The following is a 22,878-nucleotide window of genomic DNA, read 5'->3' on the forward strand; positions in this document are numbered from 1 at the left end:
TTTGGAACGCAAAATTGGCTGGAATTGTAAGGGAACTCCATGTAGCGTTTGTAGAGCCCATGATGTGGGGAAACTCCCCACAAGTGAGCCTATTTTCACTTCAGACCCCTCAAGAAATTTATCCAGATATTTGGTGAGTATCTTTGAACCCTCAGGTGTTTAAATTGAATTTTAATTCTGGAATGATTTGCGAGTGCCATGTCACTTTGGCAGACACCCTCTCTTGTCAGGAGTCAGGACAACAGAACCCCCCATAACTGACCCCATTTTACAAACTACACCTCTTAATGAAAGGGGTACAGTGAGCATATTGACACCACATGTGTCTCAAAAAATGTTATACCATTGAGCAGTTAAGAAAAAAAATTACAAAAAAAAATATTTTTACCATATTTTTAAGGTTGGTTTAGCCCCAGATTTTATATTTTCACAATGGTAAATAAGTAGAAATTACCACATAATTTGTCACACAATTGTTTGTGAATGTTACATTACCCCATAAGTGGCTATACAGTACATGGCGAGACTCGGGAGGGAAAAAGCGCTATTTCACTCTTGAAGAACAAATTTTCACAGAATAGTTTGCAGACTTCATATACAGAGCCCTTCAATGCCAAAAGAGCAGAATCCCAACTCAATTGACTTCAATTTGGAAATTACACCCCTCTGAGAATTCATCTACAGTTGTAGTAATTATTTTGCTAGCAATGGATGCTAGTGAAAATGCAAAAATGCAATTGGAGTGCCCAGTACATTATAGCTTACAGTACATTATACCCAGCTTGTGCTTCTTGTGACATGTACCGTGTAAGTTAAGTGGTCTGTCCTCACTACAGTAATGCCAAAAATGTGGACGGTAACTGCGCATTAGGCACACTGTGGGGCTCAGAAGAAGGGAGTCCTTTGGATTTGGGAGATCAGATTTTGCTGGATTTCTTTTGTTGGGAGTCATATCACTTTTCCAGAGCTATTGTGCTACCAGTAGACACTACCTATTTTTCTGTTAACCTTAGTGAAGATTTATTTTTTTTGTGGGTTGAGTAGGAGCTTTATTGATGGCATTTTGTAGTGCATAACTTTTTGGATCACATTTATCCTGTGCTATACGCTGAGCACTAACATCTGTGTTTTCAGATAAATCAACAAAATATGTGATTCGAATGAAACCAAGAGGGATCTGTTTTGATATGGTTGTGCTTCTGTACAATAAAAACAATTTTATTGAAAAAAATATTGTTTTTGTTATTGTTCCACTGGTCTACCTGTATGGCAGCTTGATGTTTTTAGTTATACCATTTCTATTTACATTCATCTTTTTAAAACTGTTTTATTCCACCCACTTTTTTCCAGCAGTATGATAAAAAACATAGTTTGCCATGTTTTTTATTTTCATTTTTCACAGCGTACACTCTAGGGGTTAACTAGTGTGAAAGTTTCAGAGATCGGCTAATTATGGAAGCGGCAATACCAAATATGTGTACTTTTTTACATAAAAATACATATTTATATGTTTTAAAAAAAATTATTACTTTGCAATTTTTTATATACAGCTCTGGCAAAAATTAAAAAACCACTGCAAAAATGTTCAGTTTGTGTGATTTTTCTCTTAATAGGTATATTTTTGAGTAAAATGTAAATTGTTTATTTATTGTATAAACTTCTGACAACATGTCTCCGAATTTCCAAGCAATAAATTTTGTATTTTTTTCTGACAAAGAAAAATGGTCAAAATTTAAAAAAAACAGTGTTTTCAGACCTCAAATAGTGCAAAGAAAACAAGTTCATAAACACTGAGAAACAACAATACTAATGTTTTAACTCAGGAAGAGTTCAGAAATCAATATTTTGTGGAATAACCATGATTTGTAATCACAGCTTTCATGCGTCTTGACATGCTTTCCACCAGTCTTTCACACTGCTTCTGGAGCAGAAATGTAAGCAGTTCTTCTGTGTTTGATGGCTTGTGACTATCCATCATCCACTTTATTAGATCCCAGAGGTTTTCAATGGGGTTTAGGTCTGGAGATTGGGCTGGCCATGACATGGTTTTGATGTGGTGGTCTCTTAATTTTTGCCGGAGATCATCTGTATATTTCCTTTTTTTCTCTTTTTAAGCTTTTTTATGTAGTCCCTCAATGAGACTCACTTTTTTCACTTTGATCGCTGGTATAAAGCATTGCACTGCTTTATATCTGTCAGTGCTGCACTGACAGACACTTCCTAGACCATGCTCTGAGCAAGTTCTAAGAGGCTTTCTATAGCTTGGTAACCTGGGGCGCCAATCTGAAGGTAAAGGGAGTCCCCTCCCTCTCCCAGCCTCCTAAATGTTCCGATTACTCTCAATCACAGTATTTAAGGGGTTAAACAGACAGAGGCGGTGCTGCTCAGCTGTGGGTGACAGCAGAAAACTCTCAGTGTATGTTTACACACACAGTGACAATTTAGTTTCCTATTTTAACCCCTTCAAGACGGAGCCCTTTTTCATTTTTGTGTTACTGTTTTTCGCTCCCCTTCTTCCCAGAGCCATAACTTTTTTATTTTTCCGTCAATATGGCCATGTGAGGGCTTGTTTTTTGTGAAACAAGTTGTACTTTGGAATGACACCATTGGTTTTACCATACCGTGTACTCAAAAGCAGTAAAAAAAATTCTAAGTGCAGTATAATTGCAAAAAAAGTGCAATTCCACAACAGTTATTTGGATTTTTTTTTTCCATGTTCACCAAATGATAAAACTGACCTGCCATTATGATTCTCCAGGTCATTACGAGATCATAGCCACCAAATGTGTCTAGGTTCTTTTTTATTTAAGTGGCTACAAAAATCCAAAATTTGTTAAAAAAAAAAACTTGTGTAATTTTCCGAGACCCGCAGCATCTCCATTTTTCGTGATCTTGGGTTGGGTCGGAGCTTATTTTTTGTGCGCCGAGCTGACGTTTTTATTGATTTCATTTTGGTGGAGATATGATTTACCCTTTATTGCATTTTAATGCAATGTTGTGGCGACCAAAAAAACTTAATTCTGGCATTTTGACATTTTTTCTCGTTACGCCATTTAGTGCTGTTATCTATTTTTATTAATAGATTGAGTGATTCTGAATGTGGCGACACCAAATATCTATATATTTGTTTTTTTTTATTGTTTTATTTTGAAAGGGGGGTGATTTGAACTTTTATATTTTTTTTATATATATTTTTAAAAACATTTTTCTTTCACTATTGGCATGCTTCAATATTCTCCATGGGAGAATAGAAGCTGCCGTAACCCGATCGGTTCTGCTACATACAGGAGATGATCAGATCATCTGTATGTAGCAGAATTGCTGACTTGCTATGAGCACTGACCACTGGGTGGCGCTCAAAGGAAGCCGGCAATGACAACCATAGAGGTCTGTAGAAGACCTCATACCAACCCATCAGTGACCCGCGTTCAAGTGACAGGGGTCACCAGTGGGCGGATTTAAGGCCACTTCACTTTCCTACAATGCCAGAAGAAAACATTGTGTGCCTGCATACTTTGGAACAAGGTCTTAAAGGTTTTGCTTTCTTTCCAGCAACAGTACTAATTCTGTCAAAAACCATAGGTGCAACTGAAGTTGTGCCTCATACACTTACATAGATGCCAGTTCTGTTGGCATGCTATCATCTCCAGCACTTCTACTTAACCCTCATTTAATAATTCTTAACAACTGCTGCTAATGCAACATAATCTTGGTTTCTTGCAACAAATATTTCTGAAATGTCTATTTATTGCAGAATATAATTAATCATTGTGATCCCAACTAGTGGGAGTTTTTCACTGTGGCATCACACTGCACACCCTCTTGTACTGTTTCAATATCTCCAAAACCAAATTTTTGCCTGTCCCTCCATACATTATTTTGATAGCATCCTTCATATGAATTTACACATTTCCTCTAAAGTTTAACCCCTTAGCGACCGCCGATACGCCTTTTAACGGCGGCCGCTAAGGGTACTTAAACCACAGCGCCGTTAATTAATTAGGGTTAGGGCTAGGGGTAGGGTTAGGGGTAGGGTTAGGGGTAGGGTTAGGGATAGGGTTAGGGCTAGGGGTAGGGGTAGGGTTAGGGGTAGGGTTAGGGGTAGGGTTAGGGTTAGGGCTAGGGTTAGGGGTGGGGTTAGGGCTAGGGTTAGGGGTAGGGTTAGGGCTAGGGTTAGGGCTAGGGGTAGGGTTAGGGCTAGGGGTAGGGTTAGGGCTAGGGGTAGGGGTAGGGTTAGGGCTAGGGTTAGGGTTAGGGCTAAATTTAGGGTTGGGGCTAAATTTAGAGTTAGGGTTGGCGCTAAGTTTAGGGTTAGGCTTCTTTCACACTTACGTCGGTACGGGGCCGTCGCAATGCATCGGCCCGACATAACGACGCACGTTGTGAAAATTGTGCACAACGTGGGCAGCGGATGTAGTTTTTCAACGCATCCGCTGCCCAATCTATGTCCTGGGGAGGAGGGGGCGGAGTTACGGCCACGCATGCGCGGTCAGAAATGGCGGATGCGACGTACAAAAAAACGTTACATTGAACTTTTTTTGTGCTGACGGTCCGCCAAAACACTGATCCAGTGCACTACGGACGTGACGTGTGGCCATCCGTCATGATCCATCGGCAATACAAGTCTATGGGCAAAAAACGCATCCTGCGGGCACATTTGCAGGATCCGTTTCCAAAATGACGGATTGCGACGGATGCCAAACGACGCAAGTGTGAAAGTAGCCTTAGGGCTAGGGTTAGGGTTGGGGCTAAAGTTAGGGTTAGAGTTGGGATTAGGGTTAGGGTTTGGATTAGGGTTGGTATTAGGGTTAGGGTTGGCATTAGGGTTACGCTTGGGATTAGGGTTAGGTTTGGGATTAGGGTTAAGGTTAGGGTTGTGATTAGGGGTGTATTGGGATTAGGGTTAGGTTTGAGGTTAGTGTTGAGATTAGGATTAGGGGTGTGTTGGATTTAGGGTTTTGATTAGGGTTATGGTTAGGGTTGACATTAGGGTTGTTTTGGGGTAAGGGTTGGGATTATCGTTAGGGTTAGTGAGTAGGATTATGGATCGGGTTGGGATTAGGGTTAGGGGTGTGTTGGAGTTGGGTTGGAGCTAGAATTGGGGGGTTTCCACTGTTTAGGTACATCAGGGGGTCTCCAAACACGACAGCCAATTTTGCGCTCAAAAAGTCAAATGGTGCTCCCTCCCTTCTGAGCTCTGCCGTGCGCCCAAACAGTGGGTTACCCCCACATATTTGGCATCAGCATACTCGGGATAAATTGGACAACAACTTCTGGGGTCCAATTTCTCTTGTTGCCCTCGTGAAAATAAAAACTTGGGGGCTACAAAATCCTTTTTGTGGAAAAATATATATATATTTTTTTTATGACTCTGCATTATAAACTTCTGTGAAGCACTTGGGCATTCAAGTTCTCACCACACATCTATATAAGTTCCTTGGGGGGTCTAGTTTCCAAAACGGGGTCACTTGTGGGGGGTTACTACTGTTTAGGTACATCAGGGGCTGTGCAAACGCAACATAACGCCCACAGACCATTCTATCTAAGTCTGCATTCCAAAACGGCGCTCCTTCCCTTCCGAGCTCTGCCGTGCGCCCAAACAGTGGTTTACCCCCACATATGGGGCATCAGCATACTCAGGATAAATTGGACAACAACTTTTGTGGTCCAATTTCTCCTGTTACCCTTGTGAAAATAAAAACTTGGGGGCTACAATATCTTTTTTGTGAAAAAAAAATATTTTTTATTTTCACGACTCTGCATTCTAAACTTCTGTGAAGCACTTGGGCATTCAAAGTTCTCACCACACATCTAGATAAGTTCCATGGGGGGTCTAGTTTCCAAAATGGGGTCACTTGTGGGGGATTTCTACTGTTTAGGCACATCAGGGGCTCTCCAAACGCGACATGGCGTCCAATCTCAATTCCAGCCAATTCTACATTGAAAAAGTAAAACGGCACTCCTTCTCTTCCAAGCTCTGCGGTGCGCCCAAACAGTGGTTTACCCCCACATATTGGGTATCAGCGTACTCAGGAGAAATTGCACAACAACTTTTGTGGTCTAATTTCTCCTGTTACCCTTGTGAAAATAAAAATTTGTGGGCAAAAAGATCATTTTTGTAGAAAAAATGCGATTTTTTTTTTCACGGCTCTACATTATAAACTTCTGTGAAGCACATGGGGGTTCAAAGTGCTCACCACATATCTAGATAAGTTCCTTAAGGGGTCTAGTTTCCAAAATGGGGTCACTTGTGGGGGGTTTCTACTGTTTAGGCACATCAGGGGCTCTCCAAACGCGACATGGCGTCCAATCTCAATTCCAGCCAATTCTACATTGAAAAAGGAAAAAAAAAGCGCTCCTTCACTTCCAAGCTCTGCGGTGCGCCCAAACAGTGGTTTACCCTCACATATGGGGTATCGACGTATTCAGGAGAAATTGCACAACAACTTTTGTGGTCTAATTTCTCCTGTTACCCTTGTGAAAATAAGAATTTGTGGGCGAAAAATCATTTTTGTGTAAACAAAAGCGATTTTTTATTTTCACGGCTCTACGTTATAAACTTCTGTGAAGCACTTGGGGGTTCAAAGTGCTCACCACACATCTAGATAAGTTCCTTAAGGGGTCTAGTTTCCAAAATGGTGTCACTTGTGGGGGGTTTCCACTGTTAAGGCACATCAGGGGCTCTCTAAACGTGACATGGTGTCCGATCTCAATTCCAGCCAATTCTGCATTGAAAAAGTCAAACGGCGCTCCTTCACTTCTAAGTTCTGCGGTGCGCCCAAAAAGTGGTTTACCCCCACATATGGGGTATTGGCGTATTCAGGAGAAATTGCATAACAAAATTTATGGTTACATTTCTGTTTTTACACTTGTGAAAATAAAAAAAATGGTTCTGAATTAAGATGTTTGCAAAAAAAAGTTAAATGTTCATTTTTTCCTTCCACATTGTTTCAGATCCTGTGAAGCACGTAAAGGGTTAATAAACTTCTTGAATGTGGTTTTGAGAACCTTGAGGGGTGTAGTTTTTAGAATGGTGTCACACTTCATTATTTTCTATCATATAGACCCCTCAAAATGACTTCAAATGTGATGTGGTCCCTAAAAAAAAATGGTGTTGTAAAAATGAGAAATTGCTGGTCAACTTTTAACCCTTATAACTCCCTAACAAAAAAAAATTTTGTTTCCAAAATTGTGCTGATGTAAAGTAGACATGTGGGAAATGTTATTTATTAACTATTTTTCGTGACATATCTCTCTGATTTAAGGGCATAAAAATACAAAGTTTGAAAATTGCAAAATTTTAAAAATTTTCGCCATATTTCCGTTTTATTCATAAATAATCGCAAGTAATATCGAAGAAATGTTACCACAAGTACAATATGTCACGAAAAAACAATCTCAGAATCAGCGGGATCCATTGAAGCGTTCCAGAGTTATAACCTCATAAAGTGACAGTGGTCAGAATTGCAAAAATTGGCCCGGTCATTAAGTACCAAATTGGCTCTGTCACTAAGGGGTTAACACTTATTCAAATTTGTCTTGAATGTATCATTTCTAACTAATAATTGATTAACGTCTCTATTTTCCACGCAGCTAAATCCAAGTACTGTAAGTCTTTCTGCTTCTGAAATATTGGAACATGGTCATAGGAAAAAACATTAATTAACATTAATTTATCCAGAGTACATCACTTCATGTTTAACTTGTTTTCATCAGCAGGAGTAGTTATATAAATAACCTAATTGTAGGAGTTTTGAAGCATGCACTTCAGGTACATACAGGCATGGTCGAAAGTGTTGGCACCCTTGAAATTATTCCAGAAAATGAAGTATTTCTCCCAGAAAATTATTGCAATTACACGTTTGCTATACACATTTTTCTTTCCTTTGTATGTATTGGAAACACACAAAAACAAAACAGAGGGGAAAAAAGACAAATTGGAGGTATGGAGGGGAGAAGTTAACTCAGTCTTTGTATTGTCTATGTATGTGTGCCACACTAAGCATGGAGAACAGTAAGAGGAGAAGTGAACTGAGGACTTGAGAAGCAAAATTGTTGAAAAATATAAACAATCTCAAGGTTACATGTCAATCTCCAGAGATATTGATGTCCCGAGTGCACTACATAATCAAGAAGTTTGCAAGCGATGGTACTGTAGCTAATATCCCTGCATATGGACAGCAGAGACAAATTTATGAGAAGTGGCAGCACAGGATAGTCCGGATGGTGGATAAGCAACAACAATCAAGTTAAAAAGAAATTCAAGCTGTCCTGCAGGCTCAAGGTGCATCAGTGTCAGTGCAAACTATCCATCAACATTTTGTAACAACTCTGCTGGCATCACGGCATGGCCTCTCATTTCTCACACTTTTTTACCCACTGCTGCAGGCCATGATGTGGTTTCTGTTTCATGCCAGCTCCATGTTCTGTGTCTCTGCTCTCTGCATGCTTCCTGGCTGTGTGCATAGGTGGCCGGCGCCTGAACTCTCTGGTTCTTATAGGAATCAGGTGCATCTGTCTAATCAGTTCCTGACCAATTACCAAGAGGCCTCCAGTATTTAATGCAGCTCCACCCAGTGGACGAGGCCTGTGCAATGTGTTAGCTCTGTTAGTGTTTAGCTGCTGAGTTTGCCAGGCCTTGCTCTGAGTTACTCCCTCTCTGGAGGCTTTTCTCTGTGCTATTGCCTTGATCTTGTTGTCCGCCCTCCAGGAGGCAGAATATCCTGGTCCCTGTGTCTTTGTCCTTGTATCTTGTTCCATTGCCTTGTCTGTACTTAGTCTTATCTCGGTCTCCTTGTCTGTGGCTTCTTTCCCTGCTGTGTCTTTCCTTGTGTTCTCAGTCTGCTTATGCTCCGCACTCTTGCGGCTCTGCCTACTCTGTATCTTAGTGGCTTTTCCGCTGTTCCGCACTCCAGTGGTTCTGCTCCGTTCTACTCTGCTCCGCTCCGGTTGCTGCAGAAACCTCTTGCTGCAGCGCCTCTCCGCAATCCTTGTGGTTCCACTCTGCTTAGCTTCAGCAGTATCTCTTGCTGCAGCTCCTCTCCACATTCCTTGTGGCTCCACTCTGCTTAGCTTTTATTGCTGTGCTATCTCTTGCTGCTCTACCGCTCCTATTCGCAGCCTTGCAGCTCTCTTCCAGTCTGAACAGGTCCCAACCTGTTCCCTCTTACTTCTTTCTGCTTGTTTCCTTATCTGCACCTCTTGTGTGAACAGGTCCCTACCTGTTCCCCCATACTACATATCCGTTCCTGCACCTCCATTGTGAACAGGTCCCTACCTGTTCCTCCAAACTACATATCTGTACCTGCACCTCCAGTGTGAACAGGCCCCTACCTGTTCCTTAATATACCACATCAACCAGTCCTGTGTTTCCTGCCGTCCTAGCCAGTCCTGTGTTTCCTGCCGTCTCTGCCACCCCTGTGTTCTCTGCCGTCTCTCCGCCAGCCCCGTGTTCTCTGCCGTGTCTCTGCCAGTCCCGTGTTTTCTGCCATGTCTCTGCCAGCCCTGTGTTCTCTGCCGTGCCAACCTACTCGTCTGAGTTCCAGCCGTGCTCTTCTGCCAGTCCTGCCTGATGCCCGCACCAATCCTGGTGTTCCTGTGTCCCAAGTGGGATCAGCAGCCACAGCCAGACACCACCCTGGAGTAGCACCTGGCAGCTGCCTGCTGCACAAGCCTGACCTCACCTTCAGAGGCTCCAGTGAAAACCCAGGCAGCTGTCATAGTCACGCCCCTTCCAGGGTAGTCTGGTTTGTGGCACAGTGGGGCCACAAACACCCCAAGCTCACGCCCACCAGTCAGGGCATGAGCGTGACACATTTGAATGAAATAAAATGCTATGGCAGGAGACCAAGGGGGACCCCATTGCTGACACAGAGACATGAAACAGCTAGACTGCAGTTTGCCAAAATGTATGTGAGTAAGCTAAAATCCTTTTGGGAAAGTGTCTTGTAGACAGAATAAACCAAGCTTTTTGGTAAAGCACATCATTCTACGGTTCACCAAAAACAGAATGATGAATTCAAAGAAAAGAACACAGTAACAACAGTCAAATATGGTAGAGATCAAAGATGTTTTGTGGTAGTTTTGCTGCCCCTGGCACTAGTTCCTTGACTGTGTGCAAAACATCATGAAATCTGAAGATTATCAACGGATTTTGGATTGAAATGTAGCGCCCAGTGTCAGAAAGCTGGATTTGCATCCTAGGTAATGGGTCTTCCACCAGGGCAATAACCGAAACATACTTCAGGAAACACCCAGAAATGGATGGAAACAGAGCCCTGGAGAGTTCTTAAGTGGCCAGCAATGAGTTTGGATCTAAAGCCCATTGAACACCTGTGAAGAAATCTTAAAATTGCTGTTCGGAGAAAGTACCCTTCAAATATGAGAGACCTGGAGCAGTTTGCAAAACAAGAGTGGTTCAAAATAACAGCTGAGAGGTATAAGAAGCTTGTTGATGGTTACAGGATGTGATTGATTGCAGTTATTTATTCCAAAGGGTATGCAAAAATATATTAAGTTGAAGGTGCCAACAATTTTGGCACCTTCATTTTCTGGAACAATTTCAAGGGTGCCAACACTTTCGGCCATTACTCTATTACATTCACAGCATATGAATTTTAGGCGTAAACAGTTTGATCAATTGAATTTATGTTTCTCTTAAAAAACATTGCAAGGGTATCTATAAGACAGAACTCATTGAAAGACAATGTGTTCTTACAATCCATCTTTTCTCAATACTATACATCTACTTTTGCAAAGTAAAAAATGTAGTATATGCAAAATTTATTAAACTATAAAACATTTGTGGATCGAAAAATTAACTGCTTTCACTAATATTTTATAAAATAAAAATGCCTTAAACTTGCTTGCGAAAGTATCAACCTCTCTTGGCTTTTTAACTATTGTGTTACATTACAGCCTATATTTAAATAGTTTTGTTATCCGATTTGTGGGTCATACATCAGCACTAAGCTAAGATGGTGAAGTAAATCACATAGTCTGTCAGTATATACACACCTATTCTGAAAGGTCACAGAGGCTGCAACACCATTAAGCAAGGGGCATCACTAAGGCTTCTTTCACATTTCCGTCTTCCTCCACACGTCGAAATACGTCGGTTTGTGAAAAAACAGGATCCTGCAAATTTGTATGTAGGATCCTGTTTTTTCCCATTGACTTGTATTAGCGACGTATGGGCACACGTTATGTCCATTGTGCACTGGATCCTGTGCATTTTGGCGGACCATTGTCTGCTAAAAACGTTCAAGGGAACATTTTTCTGTATGTTGCATCCTATGTTTCCTACTGCGCATGCCCGGCAGGAAATCTCTCTCTCCTCCCCGGAATTTTAGACTTTATCATTCCGGACAGCGGTCCATTGAAACACTGCATCCGCTGCCACTATTTCCCAAACGTCCGTCGGTACGTCACACCAACGCTTTGTGACGGCCAACTGCCGACGGAAATGTGAAAGAAGCCTTACCAAACAACACCATGAAGGCCTTGAAGATCTCCAAACAAGTCAGGAACAAAGTTGTTGAGAAGTACAAGCCAGGATTGGGCTATAAAGAAAAAATCCCAATCTTTGATGACCCCCGGAGCACCATTATATCCACTATCATCAAAGAACATAGTATCACAAAAAAGCCTACCAAAAGAGGGACACCCTCCAAAACTCTCAGGCAAAGAGGGCATTAATCAGAGCCGAAACACAAAGACCAAAGGTACCCTGTAGGAACTGCAAAGTTCCCAAGCAAAGAGTGGGGTATCTGTCCATAGGACTACAATAAGCTGTATACTCCACATAGGTGGCCTTAATGGAAGAGTGGACAGAAAAAAACATTATTTGTTTGTCAAAGACATGTGGGACACTCCTCAAATGCTGTGGTCAGATGAGACCAAAATTTAACTTTTGGCCACCAAGGTAAACGCTATGTCTGGAGCCAAAACAAAACAGCTTATCACCCCAAAAACACTAGCAGCATCATGCTGTGAGGATGTTTTTTTGCAGCAGGGCCAGGGAAAATGGTCCAAGTTGAGGGGAAGATGGATGGTGAAACCTGTTTCACCCTGTCTGTAATTTGAGCCTGGGACAGAGGGTCATCTTCCAACAAGACATTAACACAAAGCATGCAGCTAAAGCAACACTCAAGTGGTTTAAGACCGGGTTCACATTTGCGTTTCAGGAGTGCTGCAGATGGCTGCTTACTTCCTCCCTTCTTCCTCCCTGAAGCTCTACCTATGCTTCACCTACTTCTGCATGTGTCCTGCATTTCCCTGCATACCTATCTTTAACGTTGGGTACGCAGGGACATGTGTTGTATGCGGATGCGTCCGCATGCAGCATTTTGACGTGTGCGGCGACTGCACGAAAATACAAAATTTTGCATTTCCGTGCAGTCGCCGCACACATCAAATCACATCAAATCACCACATGCGGACGCATCCGCATACAACGCATGTCCCTGCGTACCCAATGTTAAAGATAGGTATGCAGGGAAATGCAGGACACATACAGAAGTAGGCGGAGCATATGCAGAGCTTCAGGGAGGAAGAAGGGAGGAAGTACACAGTCATCCGCAGACCTCCTGAACGCAAATGTGAACCTAGCCTAAGGGGAAAAGTATAAGGCTATGTGCCCATATTGCAGAACTGCTGCGGAAATGTCCGCAGTATTTCCGTAACTCTCTGCCGTGGATAAAACGCATGCGGAATTCGCATGTGTTTTCCCGCAAAACACAAGCGTTTTGCAAGCGTTTTTAGCTTGCAGAATGCTTGCATTTTCCAAGCAATTTGAAGCATCGCTTGGAAAAGTGATTGACAGGTTAGTCACACTTGTCAAGCATGGTGCTTGACAAGTGTGACCAACTTTTTACTATGGATGCTGCCTATGCAGCATCCATAGTAAAAGAGAGAATGTTAAAAATAATAAAAAATAAAAAATATGGTTATTCTCATCTTCCGACGGCCCCCGATCTCCTCAGCAGCGCTCACAGTACGTTCCGTTCCCAGGGATGCTTTGCGCGAAGGACCTTTGTGACGTTATGGTCGCGTGACCACGACGTCATCCCAGGTGATTCACGCAATGCATCCCTGGGAATGGAAGCCGCCGCATGCACACCTGAGAGGCGGGAGACTCCAGGGGCCATCAGATGGTAAGTATATCCATATTTTTTATTTTAATTCTTTTTTTTTTTTTTACAGAAATCATTCCCAAGGGCCTGGAGGAGAGTCTCCTCTCCTCCAGACCTGGGTACCATCTGCACATGAAGCACTCACTTTACGCATGGTGGGCATAGCCACATGTGTTAAGTGAGCGTTTCAATGCAATCCTATCGCTGCAGAATTGCCACGATTCTGCAGAAATAATGAACATGCTGCAGATTTTACCGCTATGCGATTCAGCAGTGGGAAAATCCGCAGCATGGGCACAGCAACTGCAGAATCCCATAGGACTGCATGGGAATGCGGCTTCTAAGCATTTTTATGTGGCAAAAAATGCAGCAAAAGCGCATAAAAAACACAATGTGGGCACACAGCCTAAATGTTCTGCAATGGCCTAATCAAAGCCCATACATTATTCAAATTGAGAATCTGTGGTCAGACTTGAACATTGCTGTTCACCCTAGGAAACCATCTGACTTGAAGAAGCTGGAATAGTTTGGCCTTGAGGAATGGGTAAAAACCAACATAGTGTTAGGTCTCGAGTTCCCGCTTCTGCACAGGGGGAATCTCGGGCCATCTCCGCTGCGGTCTCCCATTCTTATCCAGCTGCAGTGGAGTCTGCTCAGCAGGGACGTCGGTCCCAGCGTCTTGCTCAGTCTCACTCTGTACAGAGAGTTACTGCTGCTTCTTCAGCTTCTGCCATTAAAGCCAGTGCTGGTCAGCAGCGAGCGGACTTCTCTGGGACTAAGTCCTTGTCTGCACACACTGAGCATGCCCAGGGCAAGATCTCCCGTTGGAGATCGAGGGTCATGTGCTCAGGCTCTGCAGCACATTCCATTGGTCCTCTTGGCAGGTCTTGGAAGGGCAAAGTTTCTGTGGCCACTTCCTGTGCTGCAACTATATAAACTGCGCATGACCGCACGGCCATGCGCTAGTGTACATTTGCTTACGTGTGTTTGTTGTGAGTGCAAGTCGTCCTTGGATACCCCTTCCCTATTGAATGTCTGTTCGCAGAAGGTGTATGGTTGCTATCTAGCGCCCGACTTATCCTACAGCACTAATCACACGTTACAGCGTCCAGTTGCTGTGACCGCCAGTACGGCGCCGTGCACTTCCTCTGTGCTTTCCTTACCCAAGCCTGGGTGGTTAGTGGCGTTCGTCAGTGCGGCACCGCATGCACTCTTGTGCCCTAATATTGTTATTCTGCTTCCTTACACACCCAGTTGCGGTGTTGTGCCAGCAAGGGTCTAATCGGACTTCAATCCTAGTTGGGGTTGAGTTCGCTGACTACTTGCTCGCCTTCTATGTGCGGTACCGCGATCCTGTGACGCAACAGGATCGCTTCCTTCACGCTGGGTGAAGTTTAACCCACGTGTGTATACTTATGAGTACCGCCATATAGTCCGTCATTACTTAGCAGCAGGTTCCATCTCTGCACGGTGGACCCCGGGCTGCGAACGCACCATACACTATCTGTCTTATATTTGGTGCGTTCCGCTAGCCCTAACACATAGATCCCCAAATCTCATAGATAGGGATGAGCGAACCCGAACAGTAAAGCTAGGGGTCCACACTGGACACTTAATGTCCAGAACTGAAACCTGAGCACAAACTTTTTAATGTATGTCCAGTTTCTAGTTCGGCTTCGTCAGTCTAATAATGCTTGTTAAAATGCACAGCACAGCCAATCAACAAACCTTTAGACTGTGGGCATTTCCAGGCCAGTATAAAAGCTGGATCAAGAGTGCCACAGCCTTTCTCAGTAGTGTAGGGATAGGATGCAGCTGGAGTGAGGGACAGATTCTGACTATATACTTTGGAAAAAAGCAGCTGTGTGTACTCCGCAACCCATATCTGTGGAAGTGCTGTGCTAAAAGCAACTGTGTGGACTGTGTAACCTATATCTGTGGGAGTACTGTGCCTTTAAGCCACTGTGTATACTCTGCAACCCATAACTGAGGGAGAACTGTGCCTTTAAGCCGCTGTGTGTGCTCTGCAACCACTTCTGTGGGAGTACTGTGCCAAAAGCTGCTGTGTGTAGTTTGCAACCACCTGTGACAGTACTGTGGATTTAAGCTGCTGTGTGTATTCTGTGCCCCCCGCCTGTGGGAACACTGTTCCCTTAAGCCGCTGTATGAAATCTGCATCTCCCTGCCTGTGGAAGTAGTGTTACGCACGCAAAGCCGCTGTGTGTGTGTGTGTACTCTGCAACCCTGCCTGTGAGAGTACTGTGCCTTTATGCTGCTGTGTGTACTCTGTCCCCCGGACTGTGGTAGTACTGTGCCAAACAGCAGCTGTGTGTACTCTGCAACTTTGCCTGTGAGAGTACTCTTCCTTTAAGCCGCTGTGTGTACTCTGCACTCCCCGCATATGAGATTACTGATCCTTTAAGCCACTGTGTGTACTCTGCACCATGCCACTATTTGTTTTCTAGTAGTCTTGGAAATGACTGATTGCCATCAGCAGTCTTGTTGCTATTTCTAAGCCAAATAAATTATTTTTCAACACCATTGTGTGTTTTTTAGAAAATAAATACTGTATTTTTCAGACTATTAGATGCACTTTTTTCCTCCAAAAATGTGGCTAACTCCTGTGCTCGCTGCTAAAGAAAAATGAATATTCACTTCATTCCATGCCCATGGGCATTGAAAGGAGTGAATATTCATTTATCTTTAATAACAAGCTCATTGTTATCCGCTGCAGGCTTTAGAGGGTGTTGGCAGCTACAGGAACCTGGTGGCTGCGGCTGACTCTGCGCTCGATAAAGAGCAATGAATACTCTCTGCGCTCCATGCACACAGTCCTGGCATGGAGAACAGTGAGTATTCCGGCAGCTGTCCTCGGCGGCTTGTAAGCAGCGCATAACGTCCCTGCCATGGAGCAGGACGTGCAGGAAAGGTAAGAATGTTTTTTGTCTTTTTCTGCTGGGGCCATGCATATCAGGATGGGGATGGTGACCAATCATATTAGGATAAGGATGGGGGCCATGCATACCAGGACAGAGATGGGGGGCCCTGCATACCACGATAGGGATTGGGGCCAATCATACCAGGATAAGGATGGGGCCATGCAAACCAGGATGGAGATGGGGTCAATCATACTAGGATAAGAATGGGGCCATGCATACCAGAATAATGATTTGGTCATGCATACCAGGATGGAGATGGGGTCCCTGCATAGGAGGATAGGGATTGGGGCCAATCATACCTGGATGAGGATGGGGTCATGCATACTAGGACAGAGATGGAGGCCCTGCATACCAGGGTAAGGATGGGTCCCTGCATACCTGGATGGGGATGGGGCCAATCATACCATGATAAGCATGGAGCCATGCATACTAGGACAGAGATGGGGGCCCTGCATACCAGGATGGGGATGAGGGGGCCATGCATACCAGGACAGAGATGAGGGCACTGCATACCAAGATAGAGATGAGAGCCATGCATTCCACGATGGAGTATATTAAGTATAGAATTGACCACATTTTTTGCTACAATTTCTTTTTATTTCCTCTCTAAAACCTAGGTGCATCTTATGGTCGGGTGCATCTTATAGTCCAAAAAATACGGTATTTGGCATCAGCCATCTTCTTGTCATTTCTAAGCCAATTAAATCATTTTCCTAAACTGGTATGCATTTTATAGCAGTCTGGGAAATAAATAAATGAATTCAGCCATCTCATTGCCATTTATAGGCCAAAGAAATAATTTTTCAAGACAGCGTGTGTTTTCTAGTAATTTTGCAAATAAATAATTGGAATCAGCCATCTCAATGCCATTTCTAGGCCAAATAAATAAAAGTTCTGTACCACTGTCTTTTCTAGTAGTGTGGCAAATAAATAATTTGCATTGGCCTTCTCAATGCCATTTCTAGGCCAAATAAATAATTTTTCATGACTGCTGTTTGTTTTATAGTAGTTTTGCAAATAAATATGACATTTGGCATCAGTCATCTTTCTAGGCCAAAGAAATCATTCTTCAGGACCACTGTTTTTTCTAAAAATTTTCCTAAACTGGTATGTGTTTTATAGTAGTCTGGGAAATAAATAATTGGCATCAGCCATCTTGTTGCCATTCATAGGCTAAATAAATTATTTTTCTTGACCGGTGTGTGTTTTAGTTGTTTGAGAAAAAATTAATTGGCATCAGCTGTCGTGTTGTCATTTATAGGCCAAACAAATAATTTTTCATAACCGCTATGCATTTTCTAGTACTGATGCAAATAAATAATTGGTATCAACTATCTCGCTACCATTTACAGGCTAAATTAATAATTTTTCTGTACCGCTGCCTTTTCTAGTAGTGTGGAAAAAAAAATTATTTATTTGGCCTATAAATGGCATTGAGATGGCCAATGCCAATTATTTATTTGCCACACTACTGTAAAAGACAGTGTTACAGAAAAAAAAATTATTTGGCCTAAAAATGGCAACAAGATGGCTGATGACAATTATTTATTTGAACAATTACTAGAAAACACACAGCTGTCCTGAAAAATTATTTATTTGTCCTATAAATGGTAATGAGATGTTTAATACAAATTATTTATTTCCCAGACTACTATAAAACACAACAGTTTAGGAAAATTATTTAATTGGCCTAGAAATGGCAACGAGATGGCTGATGCCAATTATTTATTTTCCAGACTACTAAAAAACACAGAGTGGTCCTGAAAAATTATTTCTTTGGCTTAAAAATAGCAACAAGACTGTTGATGCCAAATAAATAATTGACAAAAAGTTATTGCAAGCAAAAAGAAAGTGAAGGTAGCACAGATCAAAAACACAGCGTGGAAAAACATGATGCCATTAATGTCATTATAAAGTGCATAATGCGACATGTAAATAGGCATAAGACCAGGGTATATAGGGTCTATATGGATATATAGGGTCCGTGTGGTAAGATCACTGAGCCCTGTACACAGGCTCCGATCGATCACTATGTTGGTTACGGCGGATGTCAAACAATTATATACTAGCATCCGCCATGTGGATGGGATGAGGGGCACAAGATTTCTCCTGGAGTCCAGTAATCTGGATCCTGACTTGCGTGAGCTGGTGTTGGAGTTGTTGGAGTTCATCCTTACACACAATTTTTTTGTTTTTAAAGACCATTTTTTTTCTCCAGCGACAGGGCACTGCCATGGGGGCGGCCTGTGCGCCGTCTTATGCTAATTTATTCCTAGGATACTGGGAACGTGAGATTTTTTAGGGCGGCGCACAGTCCGCCCCTTTTGTCCACCAAATTCTTGGTTGGTCTAGATATATTGATGATGTCTTGTTTATATGGCATGGCCATATACAACGGCTCCAACATCAAGTTCATGTATGTGTATCATCACAGTGAGATCTCCTTTCTGGACATTACATTAAGGGTCCAGGAAAATGGCGAGATTTATACCGATATATATATCGGAAGGAGACCTCTGTGAACGCACTTTTGCATTCGACCTCGTCCGATCCAGATAAGAGCCATCCCCATAGGACAGTTTCTTCGGGCTCAAAGGATCTGTGCCTCTGATACACTTTTTGAGAGGCAGGCTGTGGACCTTGGGGAGCGCTTTAAACAGCGTGGCTATAGTGGTCGGACTATAAAAAAGGGGTACTTAAGGGCCAAAAAAAGTGCAGGAATGACCTTTTGGTTGAGAGGATGAAGATTAAACAAAAAACCTGGGAAAACCAACCTAGATTTGTGTCTACATTTAATCATAGGTGGGAGGAGATGAGGCGTGTTCTGAGAAAACATTGGCCTGTCCTAATAACCGATCCCTTGCTCAAGAGATGCTTATCTGACCAACCAATTATGACAGCACGAAGAAGTAATAACATCAAAGATATACTTGTACACAGTCACTACGTGGCAAAGACACCAGACCCATTTAAAGCAGGGAGACAAAAAATGGCTTTTTTCCATGTGGTGACTGTCTGGCCTGCAGAAACCTTGTCAGATCCTCTATATTTGTATCATCAGATGGGAAGCGAGAATTCAAGATAAAAGAATACATCAGATGTAGTACGACTTATGTTGTCTATTACGCCAGAGGTCCCCAACTCCAGTCCTCAAGGCCCACCAACAGGTCATGTTTTCAGGATTTCCTTTGCATTGCACAGGTGATGCAATTATTACCTGGGCAAGACTAAGGAAATCCTGAAAACATGACATGTTGGTGGGCCTTGAGGACTGGAGTTGGGGACCTCTGTATTACGCTACCTGCACATATAAACTTGTGTATATTGGATTGACATCTAGGGAGTTGCGTGTTCGCATACGCGAACACGTAAGAGACATTAAGGCAGCATGTGAGGTGGAGGATGAAGAGAATTTAAAACCCATCCCGAAACATTTCGGGTCTCAATGAGCAGTTGAGCTTTAGTTCCTTTTTATAGAATGAACTCCGTTTTTTTGTTTTTATTGGTTGTTGCTGTTTGTCTCTTTGTGTGTGTTTTTAATTTTTCCTTTTTTGATTAATTATTTAACAGTTACCTTTATGTAAATTCTCATTCACCATTGACGTGGTTCCCTCCCCCTGGAATAGACTTATATGATCCATAATTAGTCATCATCATTGCTGAACAGTCCTGGCTACAATCAATTTTATTCTCTGGCACTCTTGACGTCACAGCACCTGTGGAGTGATAGGAGAAAAAATATGCATCACTTCTCCTGTTATGCACATATATTTCATTATCTATATTGTTATTTATATTATTATGGTCACTGTTATGTATATTTTTTAATTGCATATTCATATATGTTGTGCATTTTCATTATGGTGTGTACATGCGCTTTTTTATCGCATTGATTCACTTCTTCTCTTTCTTTCCTCCCCCTTTTTTCACCTTCCCTGTCTTTCTTCTTTTTTCTTTGCTATTGATACGTAAATTATATGGGGGGGTGGGGTGTCTTATATATTGTGTATGCCAATAGGCCCGTTGCACCTTGGTGGGATGTTTATCCCCTTTGTTACTTGGGCACATCTAGTATAGAATTTTCTTCTTTATTGTGGTAGCAGGACTGTCGCTTTAAATGGGAATACCTGGCCTTTATATCCGGGCTGGTCCCCACTGTGCGCATGTCCGCTGCCGTCTGCTGTCCGGGGCATTGTGGGCGGCGCCGGGTAATGACGCGTGCGGTGCAGTTACGTCAATGCGACGGAACTGACCGCGGCGCCATGTTAGATGCCGTCCGGGATGTAACTCTCGGCCGGACGAGCGGGGACATGCGCCGCACCAGGTGGTACCAATATTATCGGGGGATCCTTAAATAGCATCTCTGGACTTCTAGCAGCACCGCCCCCTGACAAACCTGACGCGACACGTGCGTTGGGGCCACGGCGTGGATCTCCTCTGTTGCCAGTATATGGGTAAAGAATCAGGGTGGGTTTTTTCTGACCGCTAACATAGTGATCGATCGGAGCCTGTGTACAGGGCTCAGTGATCTTACCACACGGACCCTATATATCCATACAGACCCTATATACCCTGGTCTTATGCCTGTTTACTTGTTGCACTATGCACTTTATAATGACATTAATGGCATCATGTTTTTCCACGCTGTGTTTTTGATCTGTGCTACCTTCACTTTCTCTTTGCTTGCAATAACTTTTTGTGGACTATATTTGTAAATATATATTTGATTGTTGTATTTTTTGTAATCAATAAATTTGTAATTTTATTATGGATATGTACTCCGTTTTTCTCTATGAAATCAATTGTGGGAGTGTCCTATATGTATTTGTGAGATGTACTTCTCCTCAGTAGGCTCCCCCACTGTGGTTGTGAGCATGGTGGAGAAGTTTGGAATTGTATTTTCCAGTTTGGGCTTGTTTTATCAAATAAATAATTGGCATCAGCCATCTCTTTGCCATTTATAGGACAACCAGAGGTAGGCAGTGACGAGATAACGCTCTGGAGACTAAGTCCAGAAATCTCCCTACTGAGCATGCTTGTGATGTGGTGACATCTCATTGGTGGTCCGTTGTCAGCTGCTCTGGTGATGTGGCAGCTCCGTATTGGTCCACAGGCAAGGTCCTGTCCGACTAGACTTGAGCTTTATGTATAAAAGTCTCTCAGAGGTGCACGCCAGTGTGCTAGTATAAACCATTTTACATGTGTTTGTAAGACATTGCAACAGTGTGGTCTATGTCAACATGTGCTCAGGGTCGGCAGTAAGCCGTTAGAATTCTGGCAGCTCCAGAAAGGAGTTTGTCTGTATGGATTCAGGGCTGGCGTCTAGCCATTAGAATTCTGGCACCTCTGGGGAGGAGGAGAGGAGTTGGTTGAGTGTTGTTGCTGACTGTGTGACTACTGTTTGCTACTTGCCCCATTAGTGGGCTTCGATCCCATGTGAGGCTAACAGGGATCGTGTCTAGTGTCATATCTTCTTCTTTACTGTGTGCGACTGGCACAGCTCTATTGCAGAGCATCTGCTTCGTTACTGTGTGTGAGTGACAGCTCTATTGCAGAGCATCTGCTTCGATACTGTGTGAGTGACACAGCTCTAATCCAGAGCATTGGCTTCGTTACTGTGTGCAAGTGACACAGCTCTATAGCAAGGCATCTATTCTGTTTCTGTGTGCCAGTGACACAACTTCATGTGCTGTTCACTGAGTGACTTGTGCTCCACCATTGCTCACATTAGCTGCAGTTTTACATCTGTGCACGGTGGACCCCGGGTTGCGATTACACTTCTTTATTAAATTTATTTAGTGCAATCCACCAACCCTAACAGTATACTAGCGCCAGGGTCTGGCTAGTAATGGTAGACGAGCGGCAGCTTCTGCGGAATATCCAGCAGTTTGAGGGCAGGTTGAGCATGCAACCTTAGCTGTGGATCTGTCTTCAGTAGCAGCACAGGCAGACAATGAAGCCGCTACTAGGGTTTCAGCTGTGACTCCTGTTCCATTTTTACCACACTTCCCGCTCCTCAATAAGTTTTCTGGGGATAGTAAGGCTTGCAGGGTATCCGTGAACCAGTGCTCAATCCAACTGGAGCTACTGGGTTCACGTTTCTCATCTGAATGGGCCAAGGTGGGTTTTGTGTTGTCCCTTTTGATGGACAGGGTGTTGAAGTGGGCAGCACCATTATGTGTAATGAAACCTCCACCTGGGGGAGCTGGTGAGGGAAGAGAGGTTAAATACTAAGCGAAGTAACACAGAGCTCAGGCACAGGTGTCACAGGTAATGAGAGAAGTCAGACAAGCCAAAGTAATACACAGAGATATCAGCACTGTACACAGGGGCAGGCAGGAGAATAGTCAGGGACACACAAGGAATCAGAGCCTACCGGGAACGTGGTAACCAAAACGTGAGATGTAAGACAAAGTCGGGGTACAAGCCAAAGTCAGAACCAAGAGGGTAATGTGGTATCAGAGACAGAAAACAAGAGCCGAAGTCCAGGGAACAGATTGAGTCATACACGGGTACGGGCAGTCAGAGACACAAGGATCACTAAAATCAGGATACAGGTAAGAGGCTCAAGCTGGGAAGCATGAACTATCACTAACAGGGGTAGGCAGGCTGTGAGGGACTGAAATAGCCCAGCTAGCTCAAGAAAGAGGCTGAGGAGATTAACCCCTGCATGACCAGTCTCAAAAGAGGAAAGCTGAAAATAAACACCGTACTGGATCATGACAGTACCCCCTTCTCAATGGGGGGCCACCGGACCCCAGACTTCCCTGGATGACGAGCGTGAAAGGCCCGGATCAAGCGATCAG

This window comes from Ranitomeya imitator, chromosome 5 (genome assembly GCF_032444005.1).
Source record: "Ranitomeya imitator isolate aRanImi1 chromosome 5, aRanImi1.pri, whole genome shotgun sequence".
Taxonomy (NCBI): Eukaryota; Metazoa; Chordata; class Amphibia; order Anura; family Dendrobatidae; genus Ranitomeya; species Ranitomeya imitator.